The sequence below is a fragment of the Berghia stephanieae genome, chromosome 13 (assembly GCF_034508935.2).
Source record: "Berghia stephanieae isolate SIO BIC M18660-M18661 chromosome 13, UCSD_Bste_1.3, whole genome shotgun sequence".
Lineage (NCBI taxonomy): Eukaryota > Metazoa > Mollusca > Gastropoda > Nudibranchia > Aeolidiidae > Berghia > Berghia stephanieae.
Genome location: NC_088372.1, coordinates 23,318,107 through 23,340,606, shown reverse-complemented (window position 1 = coordinate 23,340,606; position 22,500 = coordinate 23,318,107). Strand labels below are relative to the sequence as shown.

Below are 22,500 nucleotides of genomic sequence, written 5' to 3'. Positions count from 1 at the left end.
TATAATATACCAAGAGTACATTGTGAATTATGGTTCCAGACTTCTGGGACACGCTGTATATTATAATATACCAAAAGTACATTGTGAATTATGGTTCCAGGCTTCTGGGACACGCTGTATATTATAATATACCAAAAGTACATTGTGAATTATGGTTCCAGGCTTCTGGGACACGCTGTATATTATAATATACCAAAAGTACATTGTGAATTATGGTTCCAGACTTCTGGGACACGCTGTATATTATAATATACCAAAAGTACATTGTGAATTATGGTTCCAGACTACACATAGTTTTGTGTGTTGGTCCGTTATACTTCCGGGTGGCAATGTTGTGATCTTTTTAGCTAGTCGCACACTATCTATCAAAACGATTACAATGATCAGAGATGTTTATAAACAACCAACTATGTTTGTCAGAGCTCTTATGAAGGTGTGTCACGAATTTCATGTTTTGATTGGTCAAAAATCTACTGGTTAATGCACCATACACTTTAGAACGAGGCCATTCATATAGATAGAATGCGCTTGGCCAAGGAGTTCACAACATTGCCATCCGGAAGTAAAACGGACCAACACACAAACTCTGTGTAACCATGAACTTTTATAGTCTGGTTAATACAGTTTAGTGAGAACAACTCACACACGCGGATGGCAAAAACAATAACAAAGGCCTGAGTGACGTCATCTGCATACTATATATAAAGGGAAGAAGCAACTCACCACAATGACAGAACATTAGCACTATAGATAGTATGCGCTTGGCTAAGAAGCTCACAACATTGCCATCCGGAAGTATAACGAACCAACACACAAAACTCTGTGTAACCATGAACTTTTTTATACTCGGGTTCATACAGTTTAGTGAGAAGTACTCATAAACGTGGATGGCAAAAAACAATAACAAAGACCCGAGTGACGTCAACAGCATTTTATCTATAAAGAAGCAACTTACCACAATGACAGAACTTTAGTACTGTAACTGTCTTGAATTGAAGAGGGATTTATAATCTTCAGTTTTGCACGAAAAAAAAAGACGCTCGTTGAATATCTCATAGTTGTATAAATCTACTGGTGAAAATCCTGTGCTGATTAATTCGTTTTGTTTAAACCAAAATTTAAATCATGTATAACTACTATTCATGATGTGATACAACGTGGTATTTGATGTTACGTTGTACGTGATTCTAAGGGTGTCACTATAACTCTATGATATTTTTTTCCTTGTAAATCATCTCTCTGATAAATATTTGTTATTTTGGATGTATAATGTAAGCATTTAAGTGTATTCCTCTTTGTTGGATTTTGTTTTTATGTCCGGATAGGAATTATAGGTGATCTCAAGCTAATTACATTGGTGGTATGCTCTTTAAATATACATCTGATCCCTATTTGTTCCCAGTTCCCCTATGTCTTACTTTTTCTTGGGTGCTTTAACTGTAATTCTAGAACTTTTTACTATCCCATTCTCTTCCTTTTTACTGGCGCTGATATAACCTAAATGTGTTACAAGCGCCGTAAAACCCTTAAAAACAAACAAACAAACAAACAAACAAACTATAACTCTATAGCTAAGATTGACTTTTACATTTTCAGTATGACAAATGCGAGAGCGACTTAGTTCTGTTTTTTGTTGTTTTGTTGTTTGTTTTTTTTTTTTTCCCCACAAGGTTAAGTTATTATCCCTAATCGAAAATGAAAACGGCAAACGATTTATCCATTACCAACACGTCGTGTTTCAACCTCATACACTTGACAACGTCTTCGTCAAGTGATGATGATGATAATGATAATGTTATAGGTCGTGTCTTATGTTGTCACTATGCTGGTTGCATTGATTTTAGAATTAAAGTCGGGAAGATAATAACCCTGTGACATTAAAGGTACTTCAGAGTTAACGTTGGCCTCACGTAACTGCTCTTTTTATTTTTATTGTATCTTATTACGTGGCCCCGCCCCCGCTCATATTGGTATTATGTCGGGGTCCAAGTGTTCTTATTTGCAGGTCTGATAATCCGAATTGTTATGAGCTCGTCGTTGTGATGGAATTACTTTCAGATCAACGCAAAATATTTTCCATTACAACAATGGTAAATCAAGCCAACGTGTACTTATTTACAGGTCTAATAACCAAAATTGTTATCGGCTGATTGTTGTCATGAAAATACTCTCAAACGTGACATTATTACAATGTTTAATCAAATTAAGGTGTCCTTTTTCACAGGTCTGATAACCCTAAAAGTTATGAGGTCTTTGTTGTAATAGAAATATTTTCAAACCAACGCAAAATATTGTCCATTACAACTACGTGTGTGGAATCGGAATCCTATTTCCATTTCAAACAGTACCGGTTGCCCTTTAGGCTTCTTTTTTTTTCTTTTAGTACTCTTATAATATCCGTTCTGTTTTTAGCCAGTTTTACAGGTGTGATAATTCCAACAGTTATGAGCTATTTGTTGTAATGACTCTTAAACCGACGCAAAATATTGTCCATTACAACAATGTTAAAGCAAGTCCACAATTGGATTCAATAGTCTGATGTCACGTCGCCCAGGAACGGCGGCTATAGTGGTTCTAAACAAAGAAAATCTGTACTTTTTATTTTTTATGCTGGCTAGAACTTCTCATATCAGAATGTGTAAAAGTCAAAACATAAAACATGATCAGATTTTTAAAGTTGTTTTGGTTTTTTTTTCCTTTGGATACGCTTTTATTCTCGTCGGAGAAATATTTCATAAGGGCGTCCGCCATTGTTCCGATAGTTTAGAGCCAGTTACTAAGTTACCATGCGTCATTACGAGGGAAGTGACGACACGACTGTTGAAGCCTATTGTGACAGACTATCTGACCTGCTAAAGCGTACACCCAGAGGGCTAACCCACACCGGAGACTGACTCCAACGTCCCGGCACTGCCGTCCTCTGCCGTCTTCCGGATAAAGACGTCGGGTACTGACAAAATACTAAGAATAAAGAAAACAGCCGCTAGACATACCCATACCAAGAACCCGACGTTCTCAGCCGTGTTTTTTTTTTCTTCCGAGCTTGGTATGGGTAGATTTGCGTCTCTTCTCTTTATTCTTAGTGTTTTGTCAGTGCCCGACGTCTTTATCCGGAAGACGGTAGAGGACGGCAGTGCCGAGTCGTCGGAGTCGGTCTCCGGTGTGGGTTCGCCCTTATACCGTTTTGAAACAGTGAATCTATGTTGTTTCTGAGGCTCGCTGGCTCAGGGGTATACGGTGTCTCGTCTTGTGGGTGACAGTGATCACGGAAAATTCAGGTTCTTGGGTAAGACACTATTTACCACACATTACGCCACTCGACTCAGGTGTGAATGAGTATCTGGCTAATGGCAGTAACGGATATTATAAGAGTACTAAAAGAAAAAAAAGAAGCCTGTTTGAAATGGAAATAGGGTTCCGATTCTGCACGGTCTGCTGGAATATTGTAAAGCGATTTGAGCATGGCAAATACATGAAAATGATCTTTGTATGTGAGACAAATTATTTATTTGTAATTTTTGTTGTTGTTGTTTTTTTTTGTTTTTTTTTTTTGTTTGTTTTTTTTTTTGTTTTTTTTTAAAACAAATATATTTACTAAAGACAATATCATTATTGATGTTATTCGCTTAGCTAAAATACTCATAACATCCGTCAGCCGGATATAACGTATCAACACACAAAACTGTGTGTAATCTTAAACGTTTATAGTCTGATGAATACAATTTAGTGAAAACGACTCATAAAATGGCTGGTTAAAAAAAAAATAACAAAGAGCTGAGTGGTGTCACTTTTGTTCCTTCTATATTATTCCTCTTCAATGTAAATGTCAGTGGCTACCAGTGAATGGATAAGTAAAAGTCTAATTTGAAAATGATTGTCAATGGTAGATCTATAGATAAAATGAAGTTGACGTCACTCGGGTTTTTTGTTATTGTTTTTGCCATCCGCATTTATGAGTAATTCTCACAAAACTGTATTAACCAGACTATAAACGTTTACGGTTACACATAGTTTTGTGTTTTGGTTCGTTATATTTCTGGATGCCAATGTTGTGAGCTTCTTACCCAAGCGTATTCTATCTATATTAACTTTCCATGTGCTCGAGGTCATTGGTCACATTGCAAAATGAGCTCAAAGTGACGCACATAGTGAAAAGTCTCCACATCTTTTTAAATATTTAACATCACGATTGGTCATTTGATTCAGCTGACACATGGGTATGTTTATAACGTTAAAAAAAAAATAAAAAGCAGCGTGTTTACATTTGTTAAGAAATATCCTATACGCTTCAACAGTCGTCGTAAAGTCACTTCCCTCGTAATGACGCATGGTAACTTTGTAACTGGCTCTAAACTATCGGAACAATGGCGGGCGCCCTTATGAAATATTTCTCCGACGAGAATAAAAGCGTATCCAGAGGGAAAAAAAACATTATAAATCTGATCATGTTTTGACTTTTACACATTCTGATCACAAGACATATGAAAAGTTTGAAGAATAAAAAGTACAGATTTTCTTTGTTTAGAACCATGATGGCCGCCGTTGCTGGGCGACGTGACATCAGACTATTGAATCTAATTGTTGGACGGCAACAAATCGTGTGATTGATGACATGGTTGGACGAAAACCCGAACATAGATCGCTCTCATTGAAATAACTGTCATATTATTATTATTATTATTATTATTATTATTATTATTATTATTATTATTATTATTATTATTATTATTATTATTATTATTATTATTATTATTATTATTATTATTATCACTATAACCTTTATCTTAGGTGTTTGTTCAACGCTCTCTCCCCATTGTAATCAGAGTATGTGGCGGTGCTATTGATTTTTCCGACAATGACGTGAACAATACTGGAATTCTCCGCTCTTGCATGCCTATTGATGCTATATTAACGGTGACCTAAAATGCTCACAACCTTCGCCAGTCGAAAACTTTAAAAAACTTTACTGGGTGTAACCTTAAACGTGTATTGTCTGATTGATAGAACTTAGTGAGATCTAATTCTTCTGATGGATGGAACGAAGTTGGCGTCACTCAGGCCTTTTTTATTGTTTGTTGTTTTTGTGGGGGGGGGGGGGGGTTGAGGGGGGGGTTGTTGGGTTTTATTTTTTTTTATTTTTTTTTTTTTTGCCATCCATGTTTATGAGTAATTCTTACTAAGACTATAAACGTTCAAGGTTACACATAGTTTTGTGTGTTGGTCCGTTATATTTCCGGATGGCATTGTTGTGAGTTTCTTAGCCAAGCACACAATATCTATAGCAGGAACGAAATTGAAGTCACTCAGCTCTAGTTTATTATTTCTTTAGACAGCCTGTTAGTGATTAGTTTTCACTAAATTTTAATATCACTCAGACGTTATGGTTAAGGCTACACATAGTTTTGTGCGTGTGTGTTGGTTCGTTATATTTGACTGGCGGTGTTGTGAGTTTTTTATTTAACAAAATAGCATCAAAAACCCTGTCAATGTCTAAAAAAAACACGCTTATAAAATGTTGGCCAAAAAACCCTCTTCATTGAAATATCGACCAATTAAAACAACCCTCATTTTTTTTTTAAGTCTCAGGCCTTGGGCTTTATTGTGGAGTATTTATAGAGATAAATATCCACTGGACGTGCCCAAAACACGTTGCAAGGGATCATAAGCCAACAGCAACACTAACATGAAGGACGAGACATGACGCCTGTTAGGCGATATTACATTTTTATTCGACAGAGACAATTTAAAAAAAAAAACAAAAACAAAAAACCAAAAAAACCTGAGTTTTTATACAGCGCAATATCCACTAAACGTGCTCAAAGTCCTTTACAAAGGGTCCCTGACCAACTGCAATACGTAAAATGTAGAGCGAGACATGACGCCTGATAGGCGATATTACAACTTTTTAAAGTAGAGACAACGCTGTTAACAGCCAAGTACTTATTGTTAACCTGAGTACGGTGAGAGAATGTGACTAAAGAGAATTTCCCAAGGACTCAACTACGCGCCGCTCAGAGTGGGATTCGAACCCATGACTTCCGTCCCGAAGGCGGCTGTCATAATAGCACTATGGGCGCTTTGTAATCGTTGAGGCGTAGCCATCGTTAACTCATAGCCTGACACTGACAAAAAAAAATGACGTCAAAATGCCAGTCTTTTGCCACAAAAGAAAACAAATCGTGAGTTGTATTCAATAGCTCAACCAATGGGACCACTTGTTTCCATGAGCACTACTAACGACAACTCACTAGACGGTGCAAAAAACAAATAATGACGTCAAAATGCCAGTCTTTTTGGGTTTCAATGTCAGGCTATAGATAGTATGCAGATGACGTCACTCAGGCCTTTGTTATGGTTTTTGCCATCCGCGTTTGTGAGTTGTTCTCACTAAACTGTATTAACCAGACTATAAAAGTTCATGGTTACACAGAGCTTGTGTGTTGGTCCGTTATACTTCCGGATGGCAATGTTGTGAACTCCTTGGCCAAGCGCATTCTATCTATAACTTAACGATGGCTACGGTTGAGGAGGGTCCCACAAAATCGTGACAGTCGAACCGTCGACTAAACAACGTGTCAGTTGTTGCCATTGAACGATGAGTGTGTCAATTGTTACAGGGAATCAGTCGGGATGCCTCGGTCAATGGGAGCGATCTATAGATAGTATGCAGATGACGTCACTCAGGCCTTTGTTATTGTTTTTGCCATCCGCGTTTATAAGTAATGCTCACTGAACTGTATTAACCTGACTATAAACGTTCATGGTTACACACAGTTTTGTGCGTTAGTCCGTTCGACTTCGGCATGGCAATGTTTTGAGTTTCTTTGCCAAGCGCAAACTATCTATAGATAGTATGCAGATGACGTCACTCAGGCCTCTGTTATTGTTTTTTGCCATCCGCGTTTTTGAGTTGTTCTCACTAAACTGTATTAACCGGACTATAAAAGTTCATGGTTACACAGAGTTTGTGTGTTGGTCCGTTATACTTCCGGATGGCAATGTTGTGAACTCCTTGGCCAAGCGCATTCTATCTATATTCATGTTTTCGTCCAACCTAGTCATCATTCACATGATTTGTTGCTGTACAACGATTGGACATTTCTCAATAAATATAAACACGCTGCTGTGTTTGTGAAAGTTGTAAACATACTCATGAGACACGCTGTGCAAAATGGCCAATTGTGATCTTGGATATTTTCTCAAACTGTGAACACTTTCCACTATGTGGGTCAATTTGAACAGATATTGCAATGTGACCAATGACCTCGAGCACATGGAAATGTAATATAGATCATCCCATTCAGATTGTTCCTTAGGCCGTGACCGTGAGAAATAAGACGATAACTGGAGAATTTCAGCTATTGATGTTATGCGATTAGTTAAAAAAATAACTCATTACATCCGCCAGCCGGATATAGATAGTATGCGCTTGGCTAAGAAGCTGGTAACATTGCCATCCGGACCAACACAAAAAACTGTGTGTATCCATGAACGTTTATAGTCGGGTTAATACAGTTCAGTGAGTATTACTCATAAACGGGGATGGAAAAAAAATAATAACAAAGACCTGAGTGACGTCAACGTCGTTCTATCTATAGATAGTTCAAAGATGACGTCACTCAGGTCTTTGTTATTGTTTTTTGCCATCCGCGTTTATGAGTAAAGCTCACTGAACTATATTAATCCGACTATAAACTTTCATGGAAACACACAGTTTTGTGTGTTGGTCCGTTATACTTCCGGATGGCAATGTTATGAGCTTCTTAGCCAAGCACATACTATCTATAACGTACCAACACACAAAACAATGTGTAACTTTAAACGTTTATAGATAGAACGAAGTGACTTCACTCATGTCTTTGTTATTGTTTTGCGCCATCCACGTTTATGAGTAATACTCACTAAACGGTATTATACAGATTATAAAAGTTCAAGGTTACACAGAGTTTTGTGTGTCGGTCCGTAAGACTTCCGGATGGTAATGTTGTGAGCGTCTTAGCCAAGCGCATTCTATCTATATCACTGATTGAACATCCTAGTAGTATAAATGAGAGCGGAGAAGCAAAAGAAAGTCCAGTATGAATAGGTAACCCGTGTTGATTTTGTCATCGGATCGAAAGTTAAACAAAGAGACGTGACAGCTGCTCCTCCAGTGTGTTTTCAACATGACCTTATGACAGGACGAGCACGCTTCCGCTTTTGAACTAAGACTGTAGAAGGTTTAAAATTAATGTATCTACATGGTGCTGCTCGAAGCTCGAAGAAATAAATAACAATGTGAAATTGAATGTAAGCTTCAATTTAATAAACGAAAAACAGATGATAATAATAGTGGCGTTGTTAAGGTGGATGAGCAAAAACATCAATATTTTTGTTTATTCACCTTAACAACGACACTACTACATTATCTCATTCGTCTTTAATGTCTCATTCATCCTGTTTTGTTGATAAAGGGGAAACCCGAATCGTCCACATTATCTGATTTCGTTTATTGAATTGAAGCTTACATTCAATTTCACATTGTTATTTAGGCTTAAAATTAGAACATCGTTTACATTATGATTCATTGTGTGTTTGTATCGCCTTGGTCATCCGTCAATTTAATCCGGATTTATGTTGGAGCTGAATATGGAATCTGCAGTCAGTAGAAAGAATGAAAATGACGTCACTCAGCTCTTTATTATTACTTTAGCCAGCCTGTTAGTAATAAGTTATCACTAAATTATATCAAGAAGACTTAATAAACGTTAAAAGTTGCACACAGCTTTATGTGTTGCTATGTCAAATTTGGCTGTCGGAAATTGTGAGTATTTTACCTTAACAACGCAAAATATGCTCCATTACAACAACTTTTAAAACGAGCCCAGAAGTGAGTTCGGTTATCAGACCTGCAAATACGTTCATGTCGGGCTAACTCACTGCTGAAAATGGAATCTGAAGGTAGTCAATAATTCGGACCTTCGCTAGAACCAAGAAAGCGCGCCAGGTTTTTGCAATATTGTATTGTATGGAAAGCGTCCAGCATATCCACAAACACCAAGCTCAAAATATTTAACACTAATGTTAAAGCATTCCTGCTCTATGGGTCAAAGACTTGGCGAACAACCTTGACCACATCAGCCAAGATACAAACTTTTGTCAATCGCTGTCTTCATTATATTCAGGGCATGACAAAAAAAGTTTTTCCGACTATTTGTTTTTACTTTATTTAACATAATATTAAGATCTCTATGTCCTTATAATGCCCCTGCCTAGTTGTACCATAAAACAAGCGTGGCGTAAGACATGTATTTTGAAAATTTGGTCAGAAAATTCGTCCATCAAATATCGATCGATTTAAATTACACTCGTCTTTGAAAAAAAAAAACACAAAAACCTCACACCTGGGACTTCGCGAACAGCCAGGTTTGAGAGCTTTTCCTTTGAAGATCCACGAGGCCCGGAGCTCATCCCAGTTTCTTAGGTGTTAAACAAACAGAAGCAATTGTTTTCTACCCTTCTAACGAGATGCTAATTTAGCGCAACATACGTTCAAAAAACGCGAAGACTTGCGTCCCACGCCATCCAACCTCTGTAGGGAGACGGAACTTCGGTAAGATAAGGGTACGTCCCCTCCCCCCCCCCTCCCCCCACTATAATATCTAACGGACCCAGATATCCGGCTCTGCTGCTATGTGGTCTTGTGGTATGGCACTCGCTTTCGGATCGGGGTTCGATCCTCGCTCGGCGTATAGTTGAGTCCTTGAAGAAGACTCTTTACTCACATTCTCTTACCGTACTCAGGTGTAAAATGAGCGCCTGGCCTTTAACAGCATTGTCTCTGTCGAAAAAAAATGGTATTATCGCCTAACAGGCGTCATGTCTCGTTCTTTATGTTACGTGTTGCTGTAGCACAGGGACCTTTGTAAATCGCTAAGAGCACGAGAAGTGGATATTGCGCTATATAAAAGCTCAACTATCCAATCACTGCTGAGAGAACCGAGGGGTCAAAAGTACTCGCGGTTGCAGCTGGGATCGATTTCAGTCTCATTGCTCGAGAATAATAAATCATAAATAAAATTCTCTCTTTCCATCTCATAAGAGAAATTTGTCTTTAGGGTCTATTACAAGGGAAGACTGGAATAACCCAGGCGTCATCCGCAGTGCAGCGCTGCAAACTGAGCTAGGGCGAGGTACTTGATCAAGGCCACAAATCGCAGTGGGTATTCGAACTCGGTACCTTTTGATTTACAAAGCAAAGACCGTACGCTGAGCCATTGAGGACTCTTCCAACTGATCTACCCCCCGACTCCCGACCCCCCCCCCCCCCCCCAATCCCTTCTAATAGAAATATACGTCTATGTAAATAAAAAGAATAATAACTTACCACCATGTAAACCGTTTGATTGAATGATCACAACAACGTATGTTAAAGTATATCGACAACGACGTTAACTTTCATATGAAAATACTCCTTTGGTTCTTTCTTATAGAAATAGCAACTGTCTGTACAGAGGTGGAATCACAAAGCTTATGATGTTTTTCTATTGATAACTGGAATACACTGAAAAGGCCCAGATGGTTTTAGCGGTTGTTGCCTTCTTGTTTGTTTGTTTTGTTGTTTGTTTTTTGTGTTTGTTTGTGTTTTTTCTTTGTTTTTTTTTTTTGTTTTTGTTTTGTTTTTTAAAACTGCTTTAGTTCTATTTCAATTTATTTTTAAATTCAATTTCACAGCAGACCACTAAAAATAAATATAAACTTATAATTTTATTTTATTTTTATTTTGTGATGCAATGCAAAGTTATTTTCCTTTATATAGGAAAAGTAATGAATAAAAAAAGTTTGTTTTCAAAAGATTGATGTAAAAATTAACATGTAATTGTGTTGAGATCAATATCACTGACTCATTAAAAAAAACCCACAAAAGCTAATAGTGTGTTCGTTTCTAGTGTGTGGTCACGCTCATAAAGATGGATCTAAACTCCTTGTCGCAAAGAAGAGACATCACTAATCACTGCCAAGAATCATGACCGCCGACACTGCCATACTGTAACAATGCTGCTACTACACTACAGGTGTTAAACGTACGAGAGTCTCCCCGGTAACACGATTTAGCAGTGCGAGATGCTTGATGCTCGTTTCCCTATTGGGCGGGCGGGCGGTTTTGTCACGAGCGGCGGATCGACGCGCCGTGTTTTCCGCCAGATAGGGAATGTGGATTATTTGACGTCGCGAAAGGGTAGGGCAATCATGAGAGGGTTCAAAAGGAATGCAATCATTAATTATAGAACGACTACAATATAGACAATAATTAATTAATTACCAAAAACAATGAGGAATTATTTTGGTGCCGCCAACCTAAATTAATATTTCTTAATAGAAAAGTGTGTTTGGTTTCAAAAGCCGAAAAGAGAGATGTCTCGTCTTATGAAGATTTTTATGAAGAACAGCTGGGTGACAAAGAAAGAGAAGAGTAATATTAGTTTTCTGAGATTATCTGATCAGAGAGGTGAATGGCGTACCATGAACACTAATGTCTGACACAGACTTGGTACTTGAAGAAGAAGACGATAGATAGGCTGAGAGTGGTGAGAGACTGAATGAGTACCGGGTGAATAACTCAGGCCCCGGACGCTTTACTCTTATTATTATGCCTTACATTATTTGACTCGAAGGGTGTGAATAAGTATGTAAGACAAATACCGATAACAGCCAGTGACGACTCTTGTAAAACATGTCTTATACTCACAACAACAAAATTATAATTGTCTAATCTCTATGCATTTAACTTCCTTTTTCTGATTAGAATGAATTCTGGTGGCGTCAGTTATAGTTATAACATTTCATTTCCCTCTCTCATCAATGGATTCAAACATTTAATATGCTTTACTTTTAGAGTGTTTAGCTCAGAGTGGTCAGATAAAGTGGTCGCCTCACAAGCAAAACGATCGGTATCGATCTCGGGTGCAATCTAGTTTGTTTGGTTTTGGTTTTGTTTGTTGTTTTGGTTTGCTTTTTTTTTTTTTGTTTTTCTTTTTTTTTTTTTTTGTTGTTGTTTTCTTTTGTTTTGTTTTGTTTGTTATTTTTATTTTTTTTGTTTTTTGTTTGTTTTTTTTGTTTTTTTTTTTGTTGTTGTTGTTTTTTTAAAACATTATTTTCATCTTTTTATTTTTGGAAAAGGGATTGGGTAGCTGGGTCGTGTCGGAAAGTAATTTGTGGTAGATTTGTATCCTATATCGATATCAAGTAAGCGTTGCAGAGACTCAACTATGAAAGCACGTTCTAATTCAAGTAAATCAATTTGGTGATTTCATTCTCCATACCATCTTCGGGTTGATAACAATCGTTAATCAGGTCCATGGTTCGAGTTCCATTTTGAGTAGCACTTAGTGGAGTCCTTGGCTCTTTACTCACATTCATCATTCTAGTATCGCCTTACAGGTGTTATGCCTCGTCTTTTTATATGTAAAGTGTTGTTGTTGGCTTAGGGTGGGGGTTGTAAAGCGCTTTGAGCACCTTTGGAGGATATTCGCTACCAATAGGATTCAATAGTCTAATTTCACGACCGCCCAGCAACGAGCAGTTTTGTTCTAAACAAAGAAATTCGGTACTTTTTACTCTTCATGCTGGCTAGAACTTTTTCACAAGCCATGTGATCAGAATGTATACAAGTCAAATCATGATGAAATTTATAATGATTTTCTCCTCTGGATACATTTTTATGCTTGTCGGAGAAGGTGGACGCAAACTTGTACAATCTTGTGGGCTCTGTAGAGTTGACCGCCTCTTCGACAGTCACACAAATCACACCACAAACACATACACACACTTACACATACACACACTCACACACACACACACACACACACACACACATAGACTATGCATGTATACATACAAACATACTTACACACATACAAACGCAAACCAGCGCACAGACGCAATGTTTTCATTCGAACGAACACCAAATGATGACGTCACAAGACAAGGCCTGTCCAGGGGATTACAGATGACAAGGCTAAGAAGATGCAACAATGACATTCAGAATGTCAAGTCCTTGGATGTCAGTGGGGAAAAAAGGAACTGTTGAGAAGGTGGAGCGTAAGGGGGGGGGGGGGGAGTTGATGGATAAAAGAATGAACGGAGGGATGAGAGGAAAAGAAAGGGAAATGAGAAAGAGAGAGAGAGAGAGAGAGAGAGAGAGAGAGAGAGAGAGAGAGAGAGAGACAGAGACAGAGACAGAGAGAGAGAGAGAGAGAGAGAGAGAGAGAGAGAGAGAGAAGGGCGGATGGAAGTTGGATAATGACTGTACAGAAAAATAGAGAGATAAAGATAGGATTGGAATATAGGGATTTATATATATATTTATTAACAGTGTGAGATCGAGTGGGGCGGTGGGGGTTATTGAACAGGTCCCAGGTTTGATAGTTTTCGACAAGATCCAGGTCATTTTAATCGTACGAAATTTGAAGGACGAGTTTTCTGGCCAAAATTTTAAGCAGTCAACTGCTGTCCTCTGTAAAAATGACTTTATTTTTTAAAAATTGACCAGAAAACTCGTCCTTCAAACATCGATCGATTTAAATGACCCTCATCTTGGCGAAAACTCTCAAACCCGGGACTTCGCAAATTTTAAAGCAAATTACAGATTTGCGATGTCTTCTTTTTTTTTATGTTTGTTTGTTTTTAACAAGATGAGCGTCATTTAAATATATCGGTAGTTGAAGAACGAGTTTTCTGGCCAAATTTTTAAATACAAGTATTATTTTTTTTTCCGGAGAACGACAGTTAAGTGGTTAGAAATACGTGTGTGTTCTTTTTTCGAGTAGGCTATGTCAAGAAGAAGATTTCCGTCCAATATCGACAAAATGTCTATTGTTTCAATTTGGCCAGAAAATTTATATTTATTACATATAGATTGAATGAAGTCGACGTCCCTCATATGTTTGTTATTGTTTGTTTTTGTTTTTTGTTTTTTGTGTTTTTTTTTTTTTTTTTTTTTTTTGGCCATCCGCGTTTATGAGTAATTCTCACAAAACTGTATTAACCAAACTATAAACGTTTAAGGTTACACACACATTTGTGTGTTGGTCCGTTATACTTCCTGATGGTAATATTGTGAGCTTCTTAGCCAAGCGCATGCTATCTATATCGATTATTTGAGATGATCCAAAATTGCCCAACAATACTTAAAGCTAAAAAGGCAAAGAAGTCAGCCCTCTTTAAGGACATCTTAGGTTAAAGAATGTTTGACCAGTCGAAGGTTACTTCAATGGGGACGATCTATATTATTACCTTCCCGTGTGCTCGAGGTCATTGGTCACATTGCAAAGCGTGTTCAACGTGACCCACATAGTGAAATGTGTTCACAGTTTAAGAAATATCCATCGTCACAATTGGTCATTTTGTTCAGTATTTATTGTGGCCAAAGACCTTGTCTTTTGACGTGATTTGTTGGTCAGTGTCAGGCCATGAGTTACCACGCTACGCCCCAGGGACAGTCCGACCAGTCGTCGTTCAGTAAACAATGCAAGTAATAGGATTCAATCGTCGTAACGTCACTTCCTTCCTAATGACGCATGGTAACTTAGTAACACTGGCTCTAAACTATCGGAACAACGGCGGACGCCAGTATGAAATATTTCTCCGGCGAGCATAAAAGCGTAACCAGAGGGGGAAAAAACATAAATTTGATCATATTTTGACTTTTACACATTCTGATCACATGACATATGAAAAGTTCTAGCCAGCTTGAAGAATAAAAAGTAATGATTTTCTTTGTTTAGAACCAAGATGGCTGCCGTTGCCGGGCGGCGTGAAATCCGACTACTGAATCCAATTGCTAAACTAAGCAAACTACTTAGGAATTACTTTAGAAGCTATGCATTAAGTAAAATACTCATCAATACTGCGGCCAGGTCAAGAGTACCAACACAGTAAATGATGATAATTTTATTTCAAAATGTGTCATATATCATAGAAATGCAATTCATTCTTCGACTTTTTTTTTTTTTTTTTTTGACGTTTCGATTTTCTCTGAAAAAAATATTCGACTACATCCGGAATCGATCTCGATCCCTTTGATTGGGAAGTCAGTGCTCTACCAACTGAGGTATCGGAACCACAAAAGAAGAAAGAAAATACTGAATATAAAAAAAGGCATAATATTCCGATTATTTTGGCAACTCATAGCACTTTTTTTTTTTTTTTTAAAGTAAATTTCCAGCCAAAATAAAATAAACGTGTTTTTTAAATTTATGTCACGGTTATAATATAGATAGCCTTATTTTCCACCTTGGGATATTACAAGTCTTTCCAAAGAAGGTTAAATTGACAAATTTCCAGCCAAAATAAAATAAACTTTTCTTTTGTTTTTATTTTTTTTTTTTTTTTTTTAATGTACGAGATATATCGCCGTATTTCCCACCTTGGGAAATTACAAGTCTTCCCTACGAAGGCTGAATAGTTCATAAAACATAAGGACCCTTTTTGTTTAAAGGCACCCGACCGGAATCGTCTTGAAGGACTTAGAAAACCTCTAGGGATGGCGGCTGCTTCATCAAATATTGATAATTGTACTATCTGTCCAGCAAATGGTAGAATATGTATGGCCACAGTGGGACTGCCACGCCGACCAGTAGGAAAAAACACATCCGTTTCTAGTCAGATTGAATCTTTTCTTTTTTTAAGGAGAGATAGATAGATAGATAGATAGATAGATAGATAGATAGATAGATAGATAGATAGATAGATAGATAGATAGATAGATAGATAGATAGATAGATAGATAGATAGATAGATGGATGGATGGATTGAACGATAGATGGATACATGGATAGATAGATAGAGATATAGATAGAAAGAAAGATAGATAGATAGATAGATAGATAGATAGATAGATAGATAGATAGATAGATAGATAGATAGATAGATAGAATAGATAGATAGATAGATAGATAGATAGATAGATAGATAGATAGATAGATAGATAGATAGATAGATAGATAGATAGATAGATAGATAGATAGATAGATAGATAGATTTATGAGTGTTGGTGGGTACTCGTAGGTACGAAAGTGCTCGATAATGATGGTTAGAGCTAATATAGAATACATATTATTGTCACTCACATTTTGCACATTGTGCACAAAAAATGTGAGTGACAATTTGTATTTTATATAATAAATAAATATATATATAATATATATATTATATATATATATATATATATATATATATATATATATATATATATATAGATATAATATATATATAATATATTATATATATATATATATATAATATATATATATAGAGAGAGAGAGAGAGAGAGAGAGAGAGAGAGAGAGAGGGAGAGAAAGAGAGAGAGATTGCGCTATATAAAAGCTCAAGTTTTTGTTGAAGGACGAGTTTCTTGTCAAATTGTCAAATAAATACAAGTTTGTTTTTTCAGTGTTTGAAGACAGCTTACTTGTTGAAAACAAAACAAACAAAACAAGGAATAGTTGTCAGATTGTTCCACATAAGCTGACTGCTTTTTCCAAACTGAACCATAGTAGTTGGTGAATTCATGTCAGAATGGTAGTTGTGATATTTACTTGTGCTTATATATATAGTGCAATATCCACTAATATATGTGCTCAAAGCGCTTTGCAAGGGGTCCCTGGGGAACAGCAACACTTAACATGTAGGACATGACATGACTCCTGGTAAGACGATATTACATTTTTTGGGGACAGAGACATCGCTGTTAACGGCCAAGTACTCGTTTTACACCTGAGTACGATGAGAGAATGTGGGTAAGGAGTCTTTTCCAAGGATTCAACTATGCGCCGAGGGAGGTTCGAACCCAGGACCTCGCATAACCGTACGTGTTATGATGGCTCGTACTTTAGAGCCATTGGGCCCATGAAGCCGGAGTTAATCTCGGTTTCTATAAAGTGAAATCGACAAGAGAAACTGCTTGCTATCCTTTTGATAGGACGCTATTCTATCATAAAGTACTTTCCGCCATATCTAATAGACCTGGCTGGACAGGATGGTCAGAAAAAAGTCTCGACTGTACCCGGGATCGATCTTGTTCCCCTTGAGTGTGAAGCAAGTGCTCTACCAACAGAGACATGGAGACCCCCAATGTTATGATAATCAATCCTAATTAAATCGTATCATTCTTGTTTATACTTTGACATTTCAACAACAGAAAAATAATATCTTTTGTGTGTGGGGGGGGGGGGGTCCACAACAAAGAATCAATCAAAACTACCTGGCACATTTTGTTTTCAATTAAAGTTGTTTCCGACTGGCATTCGATCTTCCATCATGTACATGTGAACATGGTCGTTATAGATAGTATGCGCTTGGCTAAGAAGCTCACAACATTGCCATCCAGAAGTATAACGGACCAACACACAAAACTATGTGTAACCTTTAGCGTTTATAGTTTAGTTAATAGATAGAACGAAGATGACGTCAATCAAGTCTTTGTTATTCTTTTTGCCATCCACGTTTATGAGTACTTCTCACTAAACTGTATGAACCAGACTATAAAAGTTCATGGTTACACATAGTTTTGTGTGTCGGTCCGTTATACTTCCGGATGGCAATGTTATGAGCTTCTTAGCCAAGCGCATACTATCTATACAGTTTAGTGAGAATTACTCATAAACGCGGATGGCTTAAGGCAATAACAAAGACCTGAGTGACGTCAACTTCATAATACCGCGAAATATTCGAAGTTGACGTCACTCAGGTCTTTTTTATTGCTTTTTGCCATCCGCGTTTATGAGTGATTCTCACTAAACTGTATTAACCAGACTATAGACGATCATGGTTACACAGTTTTGTGTGTTGGTCCGTTATACTTCTGGATGGAAATGTTATGAACTTCTTTACCAAGTGCATACTATCTATAGGACACAAAAAGAAATGATTCACGGCATTGTCACAATATATAATTTGCACAGCAAATCTGACTTGACGTGTAGATAGATACTTATTGTCAAGTCTGATAACCAAAATTGTTTTGGGCTCATTGTTGTAACGGAAATCTGTAAAAAAAAAATGAAGCAAAATACTGTCCAAAGCAACAATGTTAAATCAGGCCGATAACGAATTGTGCTCGGCTATCAGACCTGGTGGGGGGGGGGGGGGGGGGGCTAGCTCAGTTGGTAGAGCACTCGCTTCACACGCAAGGGGACCGAGATTGATCCCGGGTGCAGTCGAGATTTTTTTTCCGACCCCTCTGTCCACCCATCAGTGATTGGGTAGCTGGATTTGTAAGATCATCATAAATCGGTTGTGTTATACCCCATTCAACAGAACTAACAACAATAAATTATAGCTTCATGAAAAACTGACTTCTAAGCTACTAGAAGCTTTGGGCTGTTAAAAGTATTGATCAAGCTTTAATATGATTGAGGGGAGTTAGCTGGAACCACGTAGAGTGCTCGGCCGTTTCGTGGAGCGAATTATTTATTTATTCATTCTCACCTCTTTTTTTTTTACACATTGTCCAACAACGTTGTTTCGTCCAGAATTCCTGGAGTCATCAGGAGGTCGTTTAGAGGTGTCTGGGAGGAATGTTGTCAGTTGACATTCCTCCCAGACGCCAGTTGACAACATTCCTCCCAGACACCAGTTGGCATTCCTCCCAGACATCAGTTGACAACATTCCTCCTAGACACTTCTAAATTACTCCCTGATGACTCCTGGAATTCTGGACGAAACAACGCTGTTGGAGAATGTGTAAAAAAACGAGGTGAGAATAAATAAATAAAAGATCAAGCTTTAATATATTATAGAGAACTCTGCCCGAAGTCTGGGATCGTAATGTTTCTCTCTGAAGACTTTCCATTTTCACCTTTTTATTAGTAAGCTTGAATATAACAGATTCTAAAGAGAACAAAATACTAAATATACGGGTTGTTTCAGGATCAAAACCCATTTTCAGCAAAGAATGAAACTGATGGTTGACGCTTCAGTCACCTCGGGGGGGGGGGGGGGGGGGGGGTTAACTCCGAGACAGAATTAAAAAGACATTATCACTGGGAAAACATAATTTTATTATTATCTTTATTATTATTATTTATGTCTAATATTGTTAATTATTGTTTATTGCCACCATGTCACATAATCAAATCTCAGTTCACATTATTCATATCGAAATAGACACGAAATCAAATGGAATAATTTCCATTTAACTGGTTTTATTGTATCTTTTGTCTACTTTTTTTCTCTCACATCGCTTATAATATTCAACTCATTATGACATGTTATCATATTTGATGATGATGATGATGATGATGATGGCGATGATGATGCGATGATGATGATGATGATGATGATGATGATTATGATGATGATGATGATGATGATGATGATGATGATGATGATGATGATGATGGTGGTGGTGGTAGTCGTGGTGGTGGAAAAGGAGGAATGAGAAGATATAGGAACGAATGGAGGTGGAAAATGGGAACAGAGGAAGAAGAAGAAGAAGAAGAAGAAGAAGAAGAAGAAGAAGAAGAAGAAGAAGAAGAAGAAGAAGAAGAAGAAGAAGAAGAAGAAGAAGAAGAAGAAGGAGGAGGAGGAGGAGGAGGAGGAGGAGAAGGAGGAGAAGAAGGAGAAGAAGAAGAAGAAGGAGAAGAAGAAGAAGAAGAAGAAGAAGAAGAAGAAGAAGAAGAAGAAGAAGAAGAAGAAGAAGAAGAAGAAGAAGAAGAAGAAGAAGAAGAAGAAGAAGAAGAAGACGAAGACGAAGACGAAGAAGAAGAAGAAGAAGAAGAAGAAGAAGGTAAATTTTACCTTCAGATGAAAGAACTACTTACCCGAGAGGATCTGTCGACAGTGCTGTCATTTGAACGCCATCTCATAGCTATATCGTCGACCAGGGTTTTAGCTCACGTTTTTCTGCTCCATCAAGAACAGCTTGTCCACTTCAGTTAAATATTTTGTAAACGAAGACATTCTTTTCTCTGAAGAACTGGGGCAAGGGTTGTGTAGCTCTGTGTTCTCGTCCAACGTCGTATAGGAGAGATTAGGTTGTAGTAGTATTAGTGGTGGAGAGATTGTTCAGCTGGGACCGACGCAGAGCTGCGTACATGGAATTTTTAAAATTCGTCGTTTCCAAGGGAAAAAAAGGAAAAAGTCACTATGAATTAATAGCTTTACAAATCAATAATTTGCCATGACCCTGATCCACAAATGATTCACAGTCCTGGATATAGGATCTAAGGAACTAATTTTTTTTTTCTTTTCAACAAGATTTATTGAGTCAAAGAAGCGAATGCAACTCTGTAGCTGAATCCAAAATTTCGTAATTCTACGAATTTTTCGTAGTACTGGGCAGGTCTGCAAACGTCGCCATATACAAAGATCGTCTAAAAACTTCGATTTAAAAGAAATAAACAAATCACCAGGCCTTTTTACAGTTCTGAATATAAAGTTTAGAGGGAAGGGGGGGGGGGGTCGATTTGAAAGAAATGTCGTTTTTCAAGATATCACAACGAACATAACCTGGCGCTGACGTCAGTTGTGAAGATATTATTATTCGCATCAACGCGTGCGCACGGGTTTTGGAAGGGACTATAGAACCGTTAGTTACTGCAAAATGTGTTGGACATTTGTAGTCGGGTCATGAGCGAGGTCATCTTCCACCTTGCTTTAATCTTTGCTGCGTGAAAGAATGCACGATATGCACGGTTCATTACCACCGAATTACTCGGATGTTCAAGACATTATTTCTCATTATTATCGCGCTCATTATCTTGACCTATTGATGCTATGCGTTTGGGTAAAATACTCACAACGTCATCCAGCCGGATATAGATAGAATGCGCTTGGCCAAGGAGTTCACAACATTGCCATCCGGAAGTATAACGGACCAATACACAAACTCTGTGTAACCATGAACTTTTATAGTCTGGTTAATACAGTTTAGTGAGAACAACTCACAAACGCCGATGGCAAAAACAATAACAAAGGCCTGAGTGACGTCATCTGCATACTATCTATAACGTACCATCACACAAAACTATCCATGTGTAAAATTAAACGTTTATAGTTGTTTTTTTTTAATAACAAAGAGCTGGGTGACATCCATTTCGTTCAATTACAGATAAAGTTGCCAGATTGTTTGATTGACGTCAATGGGTATTTAGCTAGAAAAACTGTACCATGATAATTGTCAGGGGCTATATCCAAACATAGGTATAGGGAGGCAGCGCAATATTATCCTGGTGATTTATCCTATCTTCATGGCTATATTTTACGCAATGTCACCTTTTTTTACAGGTATTGTTTTAGCATTGTTCATGGTAAAAAAAAATCCACCATACAAAAATTGGCATAATCTATATAGTACTGACGTAATTCAACATTTGCCTTAAATTGTTGTCATTATCCGTGACTGGGTCGCTGGACTTCCTGAGCCGGATGTCTGCATCTTCCTGGGGACAGATGGAAGACATAATCTTTAGTTAAAGGATGCATGAAAATTAAATACTGCCGGTTTCTGGAAAAACACTTATTAGAAATTTGATCAGAAAACTTGTCCTTCAAATATCGATCGATTTAAATGACCCTCGTCTTTGCAAAAACCTTCAAACCTGGGACTTCGCGAAGTTAAGAGCTTTGAGCACGTTTAATGGATATGACGCAATAAAAAGCTAAAAAAAAACCAACTGATCAGTGAGTGATCGAGCGGGTTTTTTTTTTTTTTTTTTTTTTTTTTTTGGACAATTATACACGATGTATGTATCGCTCTTATTATTCCCGAAGCCTAATAAATATCAAGGTAAAACTGCTATTATCAAATTATGCACTACCGCCACGAAATGAATACATATCTAATTCATCAAACAATATTATGTCTATTGTCTCAACAAGAATCACTCGTGTTGTCCAATAAGTTAGGAAATTGGGGATTAATATTAATCTTGCCAAAGGAAAAAAAAACGAAAGTGCCTGGAGCGGGGGTCGAACCCGGGACCGTCCGAGTCACAGTGCAATGCATTAACCACTCGGCCACTTGCCCCCCCCCCCCAAACACACACACACACACACACACACACACACACACACACACACCCCTTAATTATAAAGGTCTAAAAAAACAAGCACTTGCCTGGAAAGTTAAGTACTTAGGTCTTGAACCAGCTAATGCCGTCTCTGGAAACAGCAACATTTAACATTTAAGACGGGACATGACGCCTGTTAGGCGATATTATATTTTTTTTCGGACAGAGACAACGCTGTTAACGGTCAGGTTTGAGAGGGTTTGATTTTGTTTTGGTTTTATTTTTATTTTTTCCAAGATGAGGGTCATTTAAATGGATCGACATTTGAAAGGACGAGATTTTTCTGACAAAGTTTTTAGAAATCTACGTGTCACTGTCACGCAAGAGTAAAGAAAACGTGACAGATTGACTTACTTGACTTAGATGCCTTTCGCGTCTCGACCGAAAGATCGGGTCGCCTTGGCTGTTTCCAGTATTTCCTGTGTGAGGTGTCTCCAATATTGCCGGT

At 37.6% G+C, this 22,500-nt stretch overlaps 1 protein-coding gene across 3 annotated transcripts in view; it reads right to left on the bottom strand.

The window, feature by feature from the left end:
- Positions 1-22,500, bottom strand: part of LOC144959343 (uncharacterized) — a 90,880-nt gene that overhangs the window by 32,880 nt on the left and 35,500 nt on the right. Inside the window, exons 1-2 of one of the 3 annotated variants that reach the window (XM_078891906.1) lie at positions 10,902-11,255; positions 10,367-10,543 (exon numbers count right to left, since the gene is read on the bottom strand). The gene's annotated coding sequence lies outside the window, so the exon portion shown is untranslated. Of the gene's footprint in view, positions 1-10,366; positions 11,256-19,802; positions 21,423-22,500 lie in introns of those variants that run through there. The other 2 variants (XM_078891908.1, XM_078891905.1) reach the window with 2 other exon arrangements.